General features: G+C 37.7%; 1 long non-coding RNA gene across 1 annotated transcript in view; it reads right to left on the reverse strand.

Moving 5' to 3' along the window:
• Nucleotides 1–22,353, reverse strand: part of LOC108586404 — a 492,133-nt gene that overhangs the window by 303,544 nt on the left and 166,236 nt on the right. The window lies entirely within an intron of this gene.

Genomic DNA, 22,353 nt, shown 5'->3' on the forward strand with positions numbered 1-22,353 from the left:
AAATAGCCTTGTAAGGGTTCAGATCAGATTTTTCCACCAAGTAAATTTGCCATAATTGTACAGGGAAAAAAAAAAAAAAAAGCTTTTCAGGCCTGTTTTGGTTTAACAATCAAGAATAAGGGACTGCCATTTTTACCATAAATGTTTGCTCATCACTTTTGGACTGGAATGATCAATAATCGCTTCTGTAGCATTTCTCTAGCACAAGAACATCATATGTCAAAAGTATCTATCGGAGGAAGTGATGTGAATGGTTGATGTGCAAGTAAGTACTGTAACGCCTCATTCAGAGTCTCCTAGCCAAACACTCCCAAAGCCAGAGAGAATGAGGCTGGGAAGACAGCTTTTCTCCTGATCTTCTATGATCAATATCTCAGGCAGAGAGCAGCACTGCCCCTAAGTTAAGATACCGTCATCACTCAAGTGTGTTTGAGTGAAGCCCGTTGAAAAGAAATGAGGGATGGCAGAAGCTTGTGGCCTTCTGCTTCCATACTAATTGCCTCAGGATCCTGCTTCTTTTACTCCAGGATGTAATTTTCTTCTCCCAGACTGTGCACAGGCATTGTCATCTTTTAAGTTCCTGTCCCTGGGCACAGGAACTTATGAAGAGAATTAAGAGAATTGTCCATATTCCTGCTAGTCGAGGCTTCCATTCAGAAACACTATTTGCATTTTATCTAATGATGGAGTTACTGTTTTTAAGCATTCTACCCATCTTCTTAATTTCCTTCCTGATGTTTCTTCTTGGGTAATGCACCCTCACTTCACACTAATGCTGAGCTCATGATATTCTTCTTAAAACTGGCTGCCCTCCAGTTTTCCCACAGCCAATAACTTATGAAAAAGTTAAAAAATTAATTTAAAAAGGTCCTTGAACTATTTTTGAGGCTGAGATATTTTATTTGTAAATGCACTTATGTAAAACAGTTTATTCTCCAAGATAATGAAGAAATAGAGTATGATGGTCTTATTAAATAATGAACTGTGATAGACCTGCATGTATATGGGAGGGACTGCACTGAACATAGCTGTATACAAAAGTTGTCATCCCTCTTCACACTGGGTGAATAAGATACATGTAAGTGAGAAGGTAATAAAATTCTAAGGTAACTATAGGAACAAACAACTGAGTGATACAGATAATAAGTGATATAAGGTTGCTTAGAATATAGAGGTGGATGCTTCAGTGGGAGTCTAAAACAACAATAGCTTAAAAAAGAATTTATCCTATGTAAGTTCCTATGGCAATCCCATTCTGCAAAATCATCAGATATCTAGACATCTTATTCTTGCTCTGGCATTCTAATGGTAGAGCATTAGAATGATGCTCTAGTTGTTTTTCTTTCATCCACATAGTCCAAAATGGTATGCCCCTTCACTAAAGCATGTGACTCTGAAGGTAAACACATCATTTTTATTCGTATCTTGCTGGTCACACCCACTTGCAAGGGGGGTTGGAAAATTCAGTCTTTCACCTGAGTGTTTATGTGCCATCTAAAAACTGAAATTCTATTGTGTTAAAACTTTAGACAAACTAAACATAGCTTATTTGAACAGAGAACAATTCTTAAATTGGGAAGCACCCAAAAAGTCTGTTAAGTAACCAGGAAGCCATTGGTCTGATGAGTTTGAAATGGGAGAGTTCCCTGACACCCTCGCAGGATATGCAACAGGGCTTGTCTGTTTGGCCACTGTGCACTCAAACCCCTTACAGGAGGGGGAGCATGCAGATGGACAGGTGCAGGAGCCAGGGTGAGTGCCCCTGGACTCCGACCCCATGGCAGTGTCCAGCAGTGGGAGACTGTGACTCCCAAAGCCCAAGTGGGTGTCTGTTACAGTGCAGTCTTTTAGCCTTGCCATCCACAGACAGTTTAAGTGTTAAATGGCTCATTGGACCCTCTGCCTTTTCACAAGGGCAGATGGCCAGTGTGATAGCTTTCTGTATCCCAAGTTCTTGTCCAGCATCCAGGAAATATCAGATCATGCACAGACTTGAAGAATGCATGCAGGGATTTTACTGAGTGGTGGAGGTGGCTCTCAGTGGAATGGATGGGGAACTGGGAAGGGGTTGGAGTGGGAAGATAATTTTCCCTTGGAATTTGGCCACCTAGTGGCCAATCTCTCCAACCATCCGCAGCCAAACTCCCCTTGCCATTCAGATGATGCTTCTTCTGCTCTTCTGTTCAATTCCTTGTGGAGCCGGGAATTTGGAGTTTATATGGATACAGGACAGGAAGGTGTGGTGGGCCAAAATGCAACTTTGGGGCAGGAAAACAGGAATGCCTCTTCTCATTTAGGGCTGTGGGTTTTCAGGTTTGAGGATGGGACTTTGGAGGGGTAACACTCTCTTCTACCCAGCATTTTTCTGTCTCCTATCCATATCAATTTCTTCGTAATTTGAGTTCCTACCACAACCTAACTTAATATACAAACAAACAAACTTTATTTAGGAGTATATTTTCTGATAAACAGCCAAGTTTCAGTCAAACACAAGTAGCCAAGCTTCAGCCAATCACAGGTAGATAACTGATCAGATCAAGCCCAGATCAAGCAAATGCCTCATCACACTATGCCTAAATAAGTAGGCAATCAGGTGATTTATATACTTTGTTTCTGTGTTGAGTGTAAAAAAGCTCACTGCTCATGCTGTTGAATGGAGCTCTCTGAACCTCTTCTGGTTTTGAGTGCTTCCCGATTTGAGAATTGTTCTTTGTTCAAATAAGTTATATTAATTTGTCTAAAGTTTTTCTTGTAACAAAATAGAATTTCAGTTTGTAGATGGCACATAAACACTTGGGTGAAAGACTGAATTTTCCAGCTTCTCTTGCAGGTAGATGTGACCAGCAAGTTATGAATAAAAATGATGTGTTTACCTTCTGAGTCACATGCTTTAGTGAAGGGGCATACCATTTTGGACCACGTGGATGAAAGATGGACAGGTGCAGGAGCCAGAGCAAGTGCCCTGGGCTCCGGGCCCATGGCAGTGTCCAGGGGTGGGAGCCTGTGACTTCCGAAGTCCAAGCAGGTGTCTGTTACAGTGCATTCTTTTAGCCTTGCTGTCCTCAGATGGCTTAAGTGTTAAACAGCTCAGTGGACCCTCTGCCTCTTCAAAAAGGCAGAGGGCCAGTGTGACAGCTTTCTGCACCCCAAGCGCTTGTCTGGCATCCAGGAAAAATCAGGTCACACTTGGACTCAGATGATGAATGTGGGAGTTTTACTGAGTGATGGAGGTGATTTTTGTAAATGGTGTGAGATAAAGGTCCAGTTTTCCCCATACCCTTTATTAAAGAGACTGTACTGTCTCCAGTGTGTGTTCTTAGCAGCTTTGTTGAAGATCAGTTAGCTTTAAGTGCATGGATTTATGTCAGTGCAATCTCTTCTCTTCCATTGGTCTATCTGTCCATTTTTTATGCCAGTACCATGCTGTAGGAATTAGTATAGTTTACAACTCTACAAAAAAAGATAATTACTGGCCAATATTCCTGATAAATATAGATGCAAAGGTCTTCAACAAAATACTAGCAAATTCAATGCAACTACACATTAAAAGGATTATACACCATGATAAAGTAAGATTTACTCTTGGGCCACAAGGATGGTTCAACATATACAAGTCAATAAATGTGATACACCACATTAACAAAATAAAAGGTAAAATCATATAATCATCTCAATATATACAGAAAAAGTATTTGACAAAAGCCAACATCCTTTCATGATTAAAAATCTCAACAAATTATGTGTAGAAGGAATGTACTTCAACATAACGAAGGCCATAGATGACAAGCCCACAGTTTTTGATGATAAAACGCTGAAAGCTTTTCCTCTAAGATCAGGAACAAAACAGTGAGCCTACTCTCACCACTTTTATTCAGCACAGTACTGGAAGTCCTAGTCAGAGCAATTGGGCAAGAAGAAATAAAAGGCATCCAAATCATGGAGGAAGTAAAATGACTGAAGTTGAAGATGGTATGATCTTATATATAGAAAATCCTAAAGACTCTACTTAAAAAAAAAAAAAACTATTAGAACTAACAGAGTAGTAAAGTGTAAGTTCAAAATCAACATACAAAAATCAGTAGTGTTTCTATATATTAACAACCAACTAGCTGAAAAACAAATTAAGAAACAATTCCAGTTATAATAACATCAAAAAAATAAAATAAACTACTTAGGAATAAATTTAATCAAGGAGATGAAAGATCTGAACACTGAAAACTATAAAGCATTGATGAAAGAAATTGAAGAATACACAAATAAATGGAAAGATATTCCATGTTCATGGATTATTAAAATTTCCATACTATCCAAAATGATCTGCATATTCAATGCAATCTTATCAAAATTCCAATGGCATTTTTCACAGAAATAGAAAAGGCAATCCTAAAATCAAGTGTAACCACAAAAAATCTCCTAATAGCCAAAGCAACCTTGCTCAAAAAGAACAAAACTAAAGGCATTATACTACCTGATTTTAGGTAGTATAATGATTTCAGAATATCCCATAACACGTTTTTATGAATGTAAAGGTAATACCCATTCATTGCAGAGCATTGAGAATAGATAGAAAGTCTACAGATAACATTCTGAATTCTTATATCGGCAATATTTTTATTGTCTTTTGCTACTACATATCAGTTGTTTTCTTCCATTTTCTTCATGCCAATGGTGTGTTGCTTCCAGCAGGCCTTCATTTCTTATTTTCCACTTTAAATTTACTTCTTTCAACAGGAATATCAGACAGTCAAGATTTCTAGAATTATGTAAAGATTCTAAAGGAAGTGGTTGTGAGGAAATACTGAACTTCTCTGCTATAAACAAAAAGACCAAATTTAAGGTTTGAACGTATTTCTCCTCCTCCGACTTTGGGTTGGGAGATATTAAGCCAGTCTTAGAATATATCCTGAAGAGAAGGCTACGAAATACAAGAGTTGAGGATCTTGAGATTGCTGAATTCTGGGTTCCTTCATACCCTTTAAGTACTAAGGCTTCTAAACCAGCAAAGCAAAGGGTTATTAAGACAGAAACAAAAATTTTGTGTCATCTGATGTGATAGTGAGACCTGCCACTTATATACATCTATCACTTGGGTCATGTTTCTGTGTATTCTAGATATGGAGAAACAAAACATACATTGGTTAATGGTGCAATGTAATGAATTGGCTACCCAGGTCACCTGCCAGCCTCTTGAAACTCCAGGTTAGCCTTTCTACTGACATAGGGATATATATTAGCCAGGTCAAGCTAGAAAGCCCAAGTGTTAAACCCATGCGCAGGTCCACAATGAAAAAAAAAAAAAAAAAAGCTTGAGAAATTACCATGGGTTGTTTAAACTTAATTTGCTGAAAATAAAGATGAGAACTCTTCATTGGAGCAAATTAGCACATAAACTAGAACATGGTATGCAGCTATTAATCAAGAAGGGGAAAAATTTTGAAAGGACAACCACACATAAAAGACTTATCAATTCTGTCTTTATGTCATAATTCAGTTTGCAAAACCTTCAATCATCTAACTGTCTCATAGATTATATTTCTCTAGTATATTGATGTCATCACATTACTAGGACTTAGAGAGTGAGAGATAGCAGGTACTCTAGATATCTCAGACTGACACTTATGTGCCAGAAGTCACAGTAAGTTCAAGGAAAACCAAGGCCTGCAATCCTATTGCTGTTCCTATGTGTTCAGAAGTGATGTATTTTACTGTACATTTTCTACTTCTACATGGTACAGAAATACGTGGGACCCTGGGTTTTAAAAACAACATATGCCATATTCAAATATGCTGTTCAAAACTATTTTTCTGAACAGCCCGAAAGGCTGTTAACATGGAGAATACCCTAGAGCAAGAGAAAGCTGTCTGGCATAAATAGCTTTGCTAGTTGTTCTTTATGACCATGAAGGTTCAATTGCACTTAGTCTCTGAGGCAGATTGGAATACTAGGGAGCATACTGCAAAACTGGATAGGGAATCACAACAGTGACACCTGGGTTCTGAAACAAAGCTATGCTCTTTTCAGTGAGACTTTTAGAATAAAAAATAACTGCTTGTGTGGATAGTCCTCTAGAGATCAGAAACATGAGCACAAGACATGAGTAAGGACATGAGTAAGCAGTAGCCTCTGATCTGTACTGCTCTTCATGACCTTGGTGTTATGTGATGCATCAACTCATAAAACTTGGAATGCTCAACAGTTTCTCATAACCAAGTAGAATAATATATGCAAGATTGGGCTTGAGAAGGTCATAAAAACACAAAGATTTTACATGAGCAGATGGATCCGTTTCCCAATGTGCCTGCCACATAAACCATATTTCCCTAAATCCACACATAGGGCCTTGGAGAAAATTCTCTATGGCTGGGGAGAAAATCATTCAAGCCTTGTTTGCAGATGGCACTTTATTAAATGTTGGTATGAGTGGCAAGTGTATGCTATAGTCATTATAGCCCCACTTGTGAGTAGCCGTGGATGATATTGAAAAAGGGAGAAATTCCATTGAACAGAACTTTTTTTTAATCAACTTTATTAAGTATGATTCACATACAATAAATTCCACAATATTAAGTGTACAGTTTGATGAGTTCCTGTTAATGCATATGTCTGTGTAGACCAGTACTTCTTTGCAGTCCCTGTCCCCACATCTACTCCCACCATAGAGAACCACTGATGTGATTTCTAGCACTTTAGTTTTGCCTGTTCTAGTAGTTTAAATAAATGAAATCATATAGTATATATTTTTTTGTCTGGTTTATTCTGTTCAACACAAAATCTATGTAGTTTGTTCATGTTGACACATAAATCAGCAGTTCATTTGTGATGCTTGGTAGCATTTGATGGTTTATTTACATCATAACTTATCCATGTATTGTTTCCATTTTGGGATTAAAAATAAAACCACCCAGAATGCACATGTACCAATCATTTATCAATATGTGCTTTTATATGCCTTCGGTAAATACTTAGAATTGTTGAGCCATACTTTAAGCATATGTTTAATGTAGTGAGAAATGAGTGGGCTGATTTTGAGTGTAGAATTTTTGGCCTACTTTGCCTGAAAAGAGATGTGACCTGAGGCAGAGATCTATAACAGTACATGCGTGTGGCTAATACTTTGCCTAGAAATAGCCAAGCATTTGTGAAAAACAGAAAAGAATTTGATTTAAAGGAGAGTTGGAGAAGTATGCGAAATAGCCTAAGGTGTAAGAATATTGTTCCGACCGGTTGATGAATCACCACAAGGCTCTCACTAAAGAGGACACTCCCAGTGAACAGGCAGCTGTAAGGTTGGCTCTCTATACAGCTATATCAGAGCTTGATAAATATATTCAAAACGAAATAGCCATGTTAGCAAGTCAGAGGTTATGCAGAAATTGAGCCCTCAAACCTTCTTTCAATAAACTTCATCTGGCTAAAGTGCGTCTAATATGCCAGGAACAGAGAACAATGCTGAGCCTTGGGATACTGTCCAGTGTTTCAGTCAACTACTGGACCCTATCCATTATAAAGGAGTAGCAGTTTTTCCCATTGGAGACTCTCCTTATTGTGATTAGCAATCACGAATTGAATAGGTGACATTTTTTAAATATTATGTTCTTAACGAAAAACTCAGCCATTTCATTCTGGAAGAAATAAGGCAATCAGGTGGAACTTATGATATTTAATGATCCTTGCATGCATAACATCATTCAGAAGCTGGAAGGAAATATCTCACAAATTTGGGGTATAGTCCTACACAGTGCTAAATATGCTCTGAACCAATGACCAATGTATGCCTCTTATCCCACATCCGGAATACAAAGAACACTGATTATATGCTGAATGTTTTCTCCCCACCCCCACAAAATTTATATGTTGATGTCCTAACACTCAATGCCTTGGAATCTGACTGTATTTGGAGACAGGGACTTTAAATCAGTAGTTAAATTAAAATGAAATCGTTAAGAATGGGCCCTGCTATGATTTGAATGTTTTTATCCTCCAAAATTTATATTTTGAAATCCTAAACTCCAAAGTGATGGTATTAGGAAGCAGTGCTTTGGGGAGATGATTAGGTCATGAGAGTGAAACTCACATAAGTGGCCTTCTAAAAAGAGATCCCAAAAAGCTGTCTTGACCTTTCTACCATGTAAGAATACAACCAGAAGGTGCCATCTATGAACCAGAAAGTAGTTTTTCACCAGACATCAAGCTTGCTGGTGCTTTGGTCTTAGACATCCCAGCCTCCACAACTGTGAAAAGCAAATTTCTGTTTTATAAAAGCTACCTAGTCTATGGTATTTTATTGTAGCAGCCTGAGGGGACTAAAGCCCTAATTCAATATGACTGGTGTCCTTAGAAGAGATTAGGACACAGATGCACACAGAGGGAAGACCATGTGTATCACCAGAAGGAGGCATCTGCAAGCCAAGGAGTCAGGCCTCAGAAGAAACCAACTCTGCCAACACCTGATCTCACTTGAGATCAGTCTTGAGAATTGTGAGAAAATAAGTTTCTGTTGTTTGAACTACCTAATGTGTGGCACTTTCTAACAGACTAATACAATGACTCAAGTAGTAAAAGTCACACATCTCACAATTTCATTTCATGACTAACAGATTTTTTCTTTGTCTCCGTGATTCTTGGCTCTGCTGGTTTATAAGCTTTGCTACCCAAGGGTTACTAAGGAAACCAGGGTGCAACTATCTCAGGCTCTTGTTCTTCCACAATATGGCATAAATTCTCCCTTCCTTAAGGATCATCTCTCAGAAGAGTTTGGAGGAGGACAAAAGACTGAGAAATCTTTAAAAAATGTTCATTCTTTAAGAGAGTGGAATCACCAAAGGTATTAAATTATTAGATCTAAGGTTTTAACAGATTCAACATTAAGTTATATTTATTTTCCTGCTCATCAGCAGGTGGAAGCTAATGAGGAAGATCAACCATCAATACACAAAATAGAAATTTATATTTTCTCTGCACACATAACTTGTAATCTGAATCATATTTTGCATCCCTTATTACAATAGTATTCACAGGAGTACATTTAGGAAATGCTCACTTCTGTTCAGTTGAGACCACTGTTAACAGAGCAAGCAGAGGTGCAAAGATACATAGATTCTTACCCCAAATAATCAATTATCAAATACAACAAAACATATGTTCAATGACCATTTACCCAAACTTAAAAACCAATCATACCACTAGAAACAATTAGAAACTAAACAAAAACACTCATGTTTTTTTCTATCACATCATATTATACCATATATAAAATAATTTTATTTTCTGGATGTTTCATAACTAATTTGATCAATTCTCTATTATTCAACTGTTACCTTATTTCCAGTTATAAACGATGTTACCTTATGTTCTAGTGCATGATTATTCTGTATATATTTGATTTTTTCCTTAGGTAAAATTCTAGAATATAAGTTAGGTTTCTTAAAGAATTTGAATATCCTTAAGACTTTTGGCCTGTCTTCAAAAATATTATAATACTGTATAATTCTGAGACAGCCAAATGCCTAGGCAGTTAGTAAGGGATCCATGGAGAATCTCCAACCCACCCACCAGTGTTTACATTGGATGCTTTTGTAAATGCTCCCCTCCCTGCCCAGGACCTTTATTGGGCATGCCCACATGCACACTGGAAGAATAGGGTGGAACCACGGGCAGGGAGGCGAGAAGCCTGCCCTCTTCAATTCCTGTGTGGTGACGCAGGATTCAATCTGTGAGGTGGTGGGCCTGCTAGCAGGACTCCATCTCACTTTGCTAAGGTTTTTTCTCTCCCCCCTTTTCTCCAAGTAAAATCCTGCTCTACTCACCATAAATGTGTCCACATGCCTAAATTTTCCTGGTCATGTGACAGGAACCCGGTTTTAGCTGAACTAAGAAGCAAAATTCTGCAACTATTCCACCTGGCATCTATAGCAGTGGTCATTTATTCACTCCTTCATGAATATTATATTTTTCATTTTTATAATTTGGTGGAAGAAAGCTACATTGTTATTTCACTTTGTATTTCCTTTGTTATTACATACATTAAATTTTCACATGTGTAAGTTGACCATTGTTATCTCTTTAGCAGTTTGAAACACTAGACTTTAATTGAACTGGCCTAGGTCTAGTTACAATGACAAAGTCACCAGAGAATGCATAACAACAACAAATATTATCCCTTTTAAATACTTGAGCATGTAATGTGAGATATGCCATATAATTAGTGCACTAACATGTGTGGGCTCAGAACAGGTTATCTACATGACAACAACAAAAATATACTGAAATGTTAGTCTGATGCTTAAAGATAACTGAGTTTTTTTGGTTTTTTAACTGCTAAGCCTGACCTCTTTAAAATGGAAAATCAAATATGGCATTCTTAATTGGGAAATTTTTGTTAATGTTAGTTAACTATAATATTCAAATCAATATTAATTTTGTATATGAAAAGCAAATGCACAACTTAAAAAGAAAGTTTCATTTTAATGTCTCAGAAAAAAGGTTTTAAAAAGAATCTTTTTTAAACAATCTGAGATGCAGACAGAATTTGATTCCCATGTCAAAAACAATTAAAATAGAAAACAAATCTTTCCATATTTTTCATAATATAGGTGGTCATTTTAATCATTTAGGTATTTTCCTGACATTGGTTCAGTCTTTGGTCACAAAATTCAAGTCTACAAAACCTTTGGTTAGCTTGAATTGCATTTAACTATCACAAAGCTGGTTGCTAGGCTCTTCATTCTAGGGTAGAAACCCTCACATATATTCATAGTTTTTCACATACCTGTGTTTGTTTTCAAACCAGTTTTTGTTTTAATCAAATAAAGTATGATTTGAGACAAGGAGGCTCCAAACTACCAAAGTAGCATATATATGAATTTATATTCACCATACTGTAACTCTACAAAGATTCATAAACATTCCCACACCGTTAGAAACTTCTTATTGAGAGCAGATCAATGAGAACATTGCTGAGTTTAGCTATGCAAATAATTATTAAATTTAACTACATAATAACCATTAATTTGAAACATAGACAGGACAGATTTAGAGACCTAGTTTGTATTAAAAATCCCGGTAAACTATATAAAGAGATTCACAATGTAAATAGCACAAATAGCAACACTAAGTTCCTAAAAACTTGAATCCTGTTAATTCAACTGCGGGGGTGGGGTCGGGGGTGCGGGGCGGGAAGCCAATCTGTGTAACCTGGGAAACAATCAATGGGAAGCTCCTTGGACACTTTTACTCAAACACAGGTTAGAATGAAAAGATGCGAGGTTTGAAATGAAGAACATGACTGGTTTTGGCTAATCAGAATATATTCCAGATTCACATTGGGATAAGTGAACACCGGAAACAGTGAACTAAGGTAGGTAGTATTTGGAAGTATGCAAGAACTAAATCAATTTGGCCCCTTAATAAAGTGTCGGATCCCAAAATCCATCTACTTTTTACTGTGCATTGTTTCTAATTTCCTTGTGTGTCCTTATGCTATGGCTTGAGGCAGGGAAAAGTTCACAAATTGCCTCTGGCCTAAGAATATGTTTTCATATTTCCAAAGGTTATTCCAAGCTGTCTTGAAGGCAGAATGCAACATCCACTCCTTGAGAAGACTGAACTCAGGTTCTAGAGAATTTGGAAATATTATTCTTCATATGTCTCCCCTTCTCAAAACTCAGAAGTAAAAATTTGTCAAAAGAGTGCTAGACACATGAGGTAATCTCACAGTTTCAAAATTTAGAGCTCCTTTAATCATTTTTAAGACGGTTTTGCTTGTATTAACTTTCTTGTTACTCATAACATTAACTTTAATATAAATGCTTGGTTTCTTTGACTAGAAAAATAAATGATCAATGTGAGAAATTTGTAAAAGCTCTCTTAACTGTTATACATTTAACAGACTGGCTAGATTAATCAACACTCTCTATTTATTCTGTAAAACATACAGAAATAAACGCCCAGGGGATACTGAATTTGCTTACAGCTGGCAAGCCTATCTCTGGCATATTTGCAGTATCTCCTCCCATAGGTTGATTTGTATGCCAGAATGGTTACCAGAATAAGGTTATTTATTCACAAACTCATTTATGCCAGTTGTACCTATTAATGTGTTTATGAAGTATAATTAAATGTCATATAAACCAAGAAAATATGCGTATGAAAAGAAAGAAAGCTATTGAGTCTATAAAAATAATTTGAGTTTTTTGGAAAGACTTGACAAAAAGTAATTAAAATTTGCTGTTTAATTAGGTGTGGACATAATACATTTTTAAAAAATTACAATAATCTGTACTCAGATCATTCCTAAACCTTTTTACATCCTTGCTAAAGAAGCCGAAAAGGAGTAGTTTATGAAAGAAAAAAAATGTGAACTCCAATTAGCAGGATAGTACTCAAAAAAAGGCCTGCATTCTTAAAGAAAACAAATGAATATTTAGTGCAAAATTTTAAAATATTTAGGATATATATGCACTTTACTTTTGATTCTCTGCTTTGACTAAGTTTAAATTAACTGATCAACTGCCTATCATAATTGCTTAATAATATTCATAATCCCACCAGTATCAACGTTAATCCTGATTGCTACATTGCAGCATATCTACTCTAGGTCTTTTCCTTACATCCATTTTACATGGTTTAGGATTAGAGCGTAATATACACATGAATTTGTAACTCCCTTATTTATTGACAGTATGTTAGCATTTCCCTATATATAATCACATTTTCTTTTCCAATTGACTTTTATAGTATCCTATTTTTATAATAGAATATTATATATATAGCAATGCACAGCTCAGGGGCTTTTGCTATTTCATATAACCTATGTGCCAAAAAGTTAAATCAAAATATAAAACATAACTATCATCCACAGAAATTTCCTTCATGCCCCTTTCCAGTTACCACCACTACCACCTCACAGGCATCAACTCTCTGATTTTTCTTACCATCGAGAATACTTGATATGGTTTGCCTGTGTTCCCACCCAAATCTCAACTTTGTATCTCCCAGAATTCCCATGTGTTGTAGGAGGGACACAGCGGGTGGTAGCTGAATCGTGGGGGCCGGTATTTCCCATGCTATTCTTGTGATGGTGAATTAAGTCTCATGAGATCTGATGGGTTTTTCAGGGGTTTCTGCTTTTGCTTCTTCCTCGTTTTTCTCTTGCCACCACCATGTATGAAGTGCCTTTCACCTCCTGCCATGATTCTGAGGACTTCCCAGTCATGTGGAACTATAAGTCCAATTAAACCTCTCTTTCTTCCATCTCGGGTATGTCTTTATCAGCAGCATTAAAATGGACTAATACAGTAAATTGGTAACAGAAGAGTGGGATGTTGCTAAAAAGACACCTGAAAATGTGAAAACAACTTTGGAACTGGGTAACAGGCAGAAGTTGAAACAGTTTGGAGGGCTCAGAAAAAGACAGGAAAATGTGGGAAAGTTTGGAACTTCCTGGAGACTTGTTGAATGACTTTGCCTAAAATGCTGATAGCGATATGGACAATAAGGTCCAGGCTGAGGTGATCTCAGATGGAGATGAGAAACTTGTTGGGAACTGGAGTAAAGGTAACCATTGTTATGTTTTAGCAAAGAGACTGGGGGCATGTGGTCCCTGACCTAGAGATTTGTGGAACTTTGAACTCGAGAGACATGATTTAGGGTATCTGAAGGAAGAAATTTCTAAGCAGAAAAGCATTCAATAGGTTACTTGGGTGCTGTTAAAGGCATTCAGTTGTATAAGGGAAGCAGAGCATACAAGTTTGGAAAATTTGTAGCCTGACTATGTGATAGAAAAGAAAAACCCAGTTTCTGGGGAGAAATTCAAGCCAGCTGTAGAAATTTGTATAAGTAGCAAGGAGCCTAATGTGAATCCCCAAGACCATGGGGAAAATGTCTCCAAGCCAAGTCAGAGACCTTCACGGAAGGCCCTCCCATCACAGGACTGGAGGCCCATGTGGAAAAAGTGGTTTCATTGGCTGGGCCCAGGGTCCCCATGCTGTGTGCAGCCTAGGGACTAGGTGCCCTGTGTAACAGCCACACCAAGGATGCGGCTGAAAGGGGTCAATGTACAGCTTGGGCTATGGCTTCAGAGGGTGGAAACCCCAAGCCTTGGCAGCTTCCACGTAGTGCTGAGCCTATGGATGCAGAGAAGTCAAGAATTGAGGTTTGGGAACCTCTGCCTAGATTTCAGAAGATGTATGGAAACTCCTGGATACTCAGGCAAAAGTTTGCTGCAGGATGGGGCCCTCATGGAGAACCTCTGCTAGAGCAGAGCAGAAGGGAAACATGGGGTCGGAGCCCTCACACAGAGTCCCTACAGGGCACTACCTAGTGGAGCTGTGAGAAGAGGGCCATCATCCTCCAGACCCCAGAATGGTAGATCCACCGCCAGACCGTGCACCTGGAAACACTGCAGACACTCAATGCCAGCCCATGAAAGCAGTTGGGAGGGAGGCTGTACCCTGCAAAGCCACATGGGTAGAGCTGCCCAATGCCATGGGAACCCATCTCTTGCATCAGCATGACCTGGATGTGAGACCTGGAGTCAAAGGAGATCATTTTGGAACTTTAAGATTTGACTGCCCTGCCGACTTTCAGATTTGCATGGGCCCTGTATCCTCTTTGTTTTGGCCAATTTCTCCCACTTGGAATGACTGTATTTATCCAATAGCTCTATCCCCATTGTAGCTAGGAAATAACTAGCTTGCTTTTGATTTTACAAGCTCATAGTGGAAGGGACTTGCCTTGTCTCAAATGAGACTTTGGACTGCAGACTTTTGGGTTAATGCTGAAATGAGTTAAGACTTTGGGGGACTGTTGAGAAGACATGATTGATTTTTGAAATGTGAGGACATGAGATTTGGAGGGGCCGGGGGTGGAATTATATGGTTTGGCTGTGTCCCCACCCAAATCTCAACTTGGGTTGTATCTCCCGGAGTTCCCATGTGTTGTGGGAGGGACCCGGGGTGGCCGGGGGTAATTGAATCATGGGTGCCAGTATTTCCCATGCTATTCTCATGACAGTGAATAAGTCTCACAAGATCTGATAGGTTTGTCAGGGGTTTCAACTTTTGTCTGGACCTTATTGTCCATATCACTATCAGCATTTTTTGGGCAAAGCCCTTCAATAAGTCTCTAGGAACTTCCAAACTTTCCCACATTTTACTGTTTTTTTCCTGAGTCCTCCAGACTGTTGCAACTTCTGCCTGTTACCCAGTTCCAAAGTTGCTTCCACATTTTCAGGTATCTTTTCAGCAACACCCCACTCTCCTAGTGCCAATTTACTGTGTTAGTCCATTTTCATCCTGCTGATAAAGACATACCCAAGACTGGGGAAAAAAAGAGGTTTAATTGGACTTACAGTTCCACATGGCATGGTAGGCCTCAGAATCATAATGGGAGGCAAAAGGCACATCTTACATGGGCATAGGAGAAAAAAAGACAAGAGAAAGGGTCAGAAATAGTGGTCACATCAGGTATAGAACTAGAACAATGAGCAAAAACAATAAGTAAATACCTGGTAAGACCCAGAAGTCCGAAGTTTCAAATATTCCACGTGTGTGTTAATGAAAGACTATCTCAGATGCTGGCTGTCCTCTACCTTCTAATTGTGACTAGCTTAAACACACTCTTGGACATAATAAAACCTCAAGAGAGGTGACCCATCACATTATTTACTTTCTATTCCTATAAACAGATAATTTTCTTAAATATATATATTTCAAATCTATCCAATTTTCTCCATTTCTACTGCTGCCATCAGTCTTCAGCACACCCTCTGTCACCCAAAGTACTACAATAACCTCCCAGCTGGTCTATTTCTTCTATTGCCCCAATCCAATTAATTCTATACATTTTTGCACAAGTCGTCTAAAGATACTATTCAAATCATGTCATGCTCCTGCTTGAAGTCCTTCCAAGACTTCCCATTGTACTTAGAATAAACTTCACGTTCCTTATTGTCACCTCTAAAGTGTGGAAATAAAGACCAACGAAATGAGAAAAGCAAAATCTATACAGAGTTTGCTATGGCAAGGGAGTCAACTCTGTTATTTGCATTTTGGCAGAGCCTCAAAGGAAGCCACGGCAAGAAAACTTTACAGTAGGAAAAAAGGGAAGGCTTCAGATGTGCCCTGATTGGCTGTTGGCACAGGGAAGCAACAGGCAGTTAACTACAAGTAGGCATTCTATGTGATTGGTTACGGATGCATATTTGGCTTTCTCTGCTTGGTCCTAAGTTAGAAATAAGGACACACACATAAACAGCTAACAGGGAAGCTGTCAGTTTATTAATCAAGTCCTGGCCATTTTGAGCCAATTGTTACAGAAGTTGTTGTTTAGCCTCCTGGATTGTCATTAGAGATAGTAATCTGGCTTCCTGCAAGACTGACATATAGCAGGCTGGCTTCCTGGGTTGTTTATTGTAGATAAGGGGTTGATTTTCTGGGCTGGTTACTGCAGGTTGTGGACCAAAATTCTATTCTCATACATGGCCAGCCACTGTCCATTTGTATATTCAGTCTCTCAACAGCCTGTCTCATGAACTTCCTGCCCTCTGCTAAGGACTCGCCCCTGTAATCATAGATGCTACTAAGTCCTGCCTCTCAGCATTGGCATATGCTTCTGGCATTTCTAACCCCTTTTCAGTCTTTATACCTCAGCTTAAATGTCATTTCTTTACGACATTTTCCTTTCCCTGATCATTATACTTAAAGTCGGTTTGAACCACTGCTACTTTAGTAAATATTAACCCGTTTGTTTTCCTCATCTTGTTCACAATTTTGTAATTATTTGTATTTATATTTCTACTCTATTTCATCTGTCTGCTCTACTGGACTGCAGATTTTTGGAGACAGGATATTTGCTATTATATCTCCAGTACCTAAAGGAGTAACTAGCATAGAGTAAGCTTTCAACAAATTTGTTGAATGAATACTTTGCCACTTTCACTTTTTTATCTTGCTCTTGAGACCACTAAAATAGACAGTTTTACATATGCTTGAAGTTTTACAGGAATGAAAAATATGAATTATATATTAGATTTTAAATTAGCATGTTCATCCTTATGTAATGGATACAGCATTATTTTCTAATCCCACCCTTAAAATACTGTGCCTCTAACAGAATTGTAATTCAAACCTATGATACATACTGACTTTATTCTCTATAATTTGTTTTATTCAATAAATTAATACAAGATATCTAATGAAACAACAGCAAAAAACAACAACAGCAAAAAGCACTGCAAAGAAAATGCTTTAAAAACTTAATTTTGTTTCATTACATTCTGGCAAACTAACAAATGCCAAGAACACTAAAAACTGATAACCAACTTCAAGTAATTTAGTGCTATGCAGTACACATACAATGGTAAAATTACGGAGTGTGATTTAGTGGTTCACAACTTAGAATGTATATCCACATCTTCATGTCTCACATTCATCTTTAATACCACAGAGAGCATTAGCTACTGCTTTATATGCATACATTTGTATGAATGGAGAAAGGAAAGCCATTTTAATTGTTTGACAACTGATCAGATAGGAGTACATGTTATTTTACTTAATAATTAGAAAATAAAAAGTGTCCACTTCTCTGAATTGTACTTTCATATCAAACTCTTACTCTAAGAGATAAGGAAACATGAGATTTTTTTCCCCTTTCATACAAATATCAATTAAGATACTGTCCTTTCTTAAGTTCCAAATTTAGAATACTGATTGGTGGACAACATACAGAGACAGTGAAAATGAGGATGCCATAGAAATGTGTTCTCATCATTTTTTTGCCATCCAGGACCAACTGTGGACACACAGTAGGGGTTCGCATTATCCTTGCCATTATCCAATTGACCCAAGTGACAAGAAATCAAAATGTCTTTTGTAGTCTTTCGACTACATTAGAGATGGGAGGGGTGAAAGCTACTGCCTTTATCTTGACACCTTTTAAAACTAGGGAATCCATTTAATGTTGTGTGCATTATTCCAAAATGGTAATTACCCTGAAAATATATGATAAACACATGCTAATGAGATAAGCCAACAAGGGCAAAAAATCCACTTTAATAACGCAATCATAAAAGAAAGAGTTTTAAGTAGATATAAGGAAATTATCATAAATGTCAAGGCTCACAAAATACAATAAAAAGGATTGATGTGTTTTATACATGCTAAATCACTGGTGGGGATCTATTATCTACACAAGACTCCCAGCTGACAGAAAAGCAGGCACACCACATAACAATAACTTTTGTAAAACATTACCATTTAATTTTATATTTTTCTCTCTTTTTACAGTGAGCACATAAATCAAAACTTTTCCCATCTACTAAAGAGATATCAAATCTTGTGAATGAGGTATGAGAAGTATTTTATGACTATTTGCATGAAAAAGGAAACAATTAGAAGAGGTACTAGTTATTTTTACAAGTATCACATCTATTTCTCTCTTAGGAGTAAATACCAGTATCTCTGTTATCAAGCCTATAGTGAAAACTCACATGAAATCAGAGCTTCAAGATAAAATTAAGTACAGAGGAAGAAAGGGTTTAGGCTTGTATTAAGAAATGCAAACAAAAATATAATTGGATATTACTTAAGCTTCCTCAAGAGATGCCATAAAAATAATCCTGAAGGAATGGAAGAGGGAATTAAACCAAGCAAGTGGAGAGAATTAGTTTGGCGGGAGACCATAAGCATGCCAGAGAGTTCAACAAATTTCTGATAGAAATTTGGGAAAAGAATGTTGACTGTTGAAAACAGAGCAAAGAAAATTAAAAATATGCTCAGGTGTGAGTTGCAATGAAGTAGGATTCAGTCGTCTTGGTTTATCTCTAGGGACTCCAGGCTCAGAAGCAGGAGTGAGACGGAGGGATTAAAACAGGGAGGCTAATGGAATAAAACCTGCACCATTTTCCTTCCCCCTAACATATGCAGAGCAAACAGCAACTCATGGTGGTAATTTGCAGTTCAAGCAAATATATCAGAGAAATCTTTTCTAAACAGGTTTAGTAGACCTCCTGGGGAAAAAACTGAGGCTATTGGTGTGTTGACTCTGTACCACATTTTTTTTTTTCATTAGACTTTAAGTTCCAGGGTACATGTGCACAACGTGCAGGTTTGTTACATATGTATACATGTGCCATGTTGGTGTGCTGCACCCATTAACTCGTCCTTTACATTAGGAATATCTCCTAATGCTATCCCTCCCCCCTCCCCCCATCCCACAACAGGCCCCATTGTGTGATGTTCCCCACCCTGTGTCCAAGTGATCTCATTGTTCAATTCCCACCTATGAGTGAGAACATGCGGTGTTTGGTTTTCTGTTCTTGTGATAGTTTGCTGAGAATGATGGTTTCCAGCTGCATCCATGTCCCTACAAAGGACACAAACTCATCCTTTTTTATGGCTGCATAGTATTTCATGGTGTATATGTGCCACATTTTCTTAATCCAGTCTATCATTGATGGACATTTGGGTTGGTTCCAAGTCTTTGCTATTGTGAATAGTACCACAATAAACATACGTGTGCATGTGTCTTTATAGCAGCATGATTTATAATCCTTTGGGTATATACCCAGTAATGAGATGGCTGGGTCAAATGATATTTCTAGTTCTAGATCCTTAAGGAATCGCCACACTGTTTTCCACAATGGTTGAACTAGTTTACAGTCCCACCAACAGTGTAAAAGTGTTCCTATTTCTCCACATCCTCTCCAGCACCTGTTGTTTCCTGACTTTTTAATGATTGCCATTCTAACTGTCTGTACCACATTTTTATGGGGGGGAGAAAAAAACGACGACAATGTCCAGAACCATAAAAAGTCATAAATCTTTAGACTAAAGGAGCCTACTCAGTGCCAAGTAGATTCACAGAAGACAGACTTAAACCTTATGTTTTTAGCTTAAAACTAAAATTTACTTCAGGTATGAGAAGAATAAATGAAATTAAGATACATTGGAGGTCTGGCTATACACATAAAAGCAGGTAACAAGCTGGTTTGGGCTCTTAAAGCCGAGGTTAGGTTGCAGATCATTTTGTAGGTTGATACCATAGTGCTGTACTTTGCCATTCACTGATCTTTTCCAGTTTGCCCTGTAATATTCACATGTACCCAAAAAAGAACTAATACAAGGGTAAAATTTATCCAGTCTTCAATTAACAAAGCCATTATGACAGTAAGTATCAAATATTCTGACAGAGGGGCTGTGATGAGTTCACAGTGCCAAGTCCAAAACTCTCATTTTTAAGATGGTGTTTAAATTAACAGCATATAGGATCCAGGCCATGGTGGATTCCATATGGTATAAAAAGAAGTTTTCAAGCAATAATCCAAAATGAGTTTCATTAACAAGTATCCTGTTATAAAAAGGAGCTCTTAGGCAATGAATTAGAAGATGTATTGTTTTAAATGTCAGCAATTCTAAGGTAAAGAAATAAAAGATCCTAAAAGTTTACAGGATAAGGTTTGGGGAAATAGGTTGCATAGAAAAAAATGTAAGAATTTGAATGGCATCAGATTTCTCATTTATACAAAAAGACAATGTGTGGTACTTTTAAAGAACAGAGGAAAACTATTTTGAACTAGATTTCTAGACAAGCTATACTATCAATCAAATATGAGTGCAAATAAAGGCATTTTAGGCATGTAAAGACTCATGACTTCTTACCAAGACAGTTTAATTACTTGAGAACATATTGAAATAAGCAAAATCAGTTCAAATCAAGGAATGGAAAAATGTGAAATCCAAGAAACGCTAGAACGAACAGAGAAGTGAAATGAATAGTATCACAGTATAATCAAAGTGGAATAAATACAAAAGCCATTGGTCAAAATTATATGAAGAAACCAGTTAGCACCAAAATGGTCTTCAAAAAGAAATGTATAGAATAAATGCCATTCCAGAGATACAATGATTAAAGGGTAGAACCTTTAAAGTGATATGGTAAATAAGACATTCATTTTCTTTCAACAAGAAGAAATGAAAGGCAATTAGAAACTCTGGGGAAATATACACATGCATACACATACAGGGTAAAGTCTATATGACATAATTTTCAGATTCTGATGGCATGAAAGATAACTCATTTGGACCTTAATGACAGAAATTTTTTTCAAGTTGTACAAGGGTCATGATTTGAGATCCATTGGAAAATATATAATTCCAGTACATCATTCTTATATGTAAGATAAGTAGCTAAATGTTGTTAGTTGTTAAACTGTAGATCGAACTACAGAGAAAGCACAGATAATTAAGGATACAAAGGAGAACATAAAGCTATCAATCTTGACAGTAAAAAATAAAAATTAAGGGATAGTTGTCATCTGCTGGAGGCAGATGTGGAAGCAGATAAATGAAGGCAAAGGTAGGGGCAGAAATCTCAACTCACTAAAAAATCAAAAGAAACTACTAAAATTTATTAAACTAAGAAACAGTCCTTTTGAGTATATTATTTAAAACTACACCATTACCAATAAAATAACTGAAAATTATAATGAGTTAAGGGGAGGAGCGAAAGGAGTGTATAAAGTTTATAAATAAATACTATTTGTTTTTATGATGTACCATTGTAAGACTAAAAAATACCCAAATGGAAATCTGTTATTCTTGTTGACAAGCTGTTGCATCAGACAACTCTTGTGCACAATCTAACAGCTCCTTGGCCTCATCTGTGTTTCCAGCCACGCTAACTGTGACCTTTTGGGTCAGGCTTCAACTTACTTCACACAAATGGCTCCTTACCTCAAGTGCATGCCACCTTCAATGCCTCCCCAAGGCTTCTCTGATGCTGCTGCAGTGCTCAAAACAAGTCAGAGGTGCCCCTGTGTGTCTATGGGCAACCCTGAGTGTATGGAAATCAATGATCAAATGCTTCTCCACATTGATCTTTGGACAGGTCATTCTGAGGTATTCTATATAGTCCTCATACGATATTGCACAATGAGCTGCAGCTGTCCACAGTGGAATGAACTCAATAATGCCCCTTTATAATAACTTTCTGGTTTTGTTTTTTTGTTGTTTCTTGTTTTGTTTTGCTTTTTTTTTTGGGGGGGGGGGGGATGGAGTTTCTCTCCTGTTGCCCAGGCTGGAGTGCAATGCCGCAACCCCGGCTCACTGCAACCTCTCCTGCCCGGATTCAAGAGATTCTCCTGCCTCGGCCTCCCGAGTTGCTGGAATTACAGGCATGCGCCACCACACTCGGCTAATATTTTTTGTATTTTTAGTAGAGGCGGAGTTTCCTCCATGTTGGTCAGGCTGGTCCAGAACTCCCAACCTCAGGTGATGCACCTGCCTTGGCCTCTCAAAGTGCTGGGATTACAGGCGTGAGCCACTGCGCCCGGCCAATAACTTTCTTCTTTATTT

The sequence above is a fragment of the Papio anubis genome, chromosome 5, assembly GCF_008728515.1.
Source record: "Papio anubis isolate 15944 chromosome 5, Panubis1.0, whole genome shotgun sequence".
Taxonomy (NCBI): Eukaryota; Metazoa; Chordata; class Mammalia; order Primates; family Cercopithecidae; genus Papio; species Papio anubis.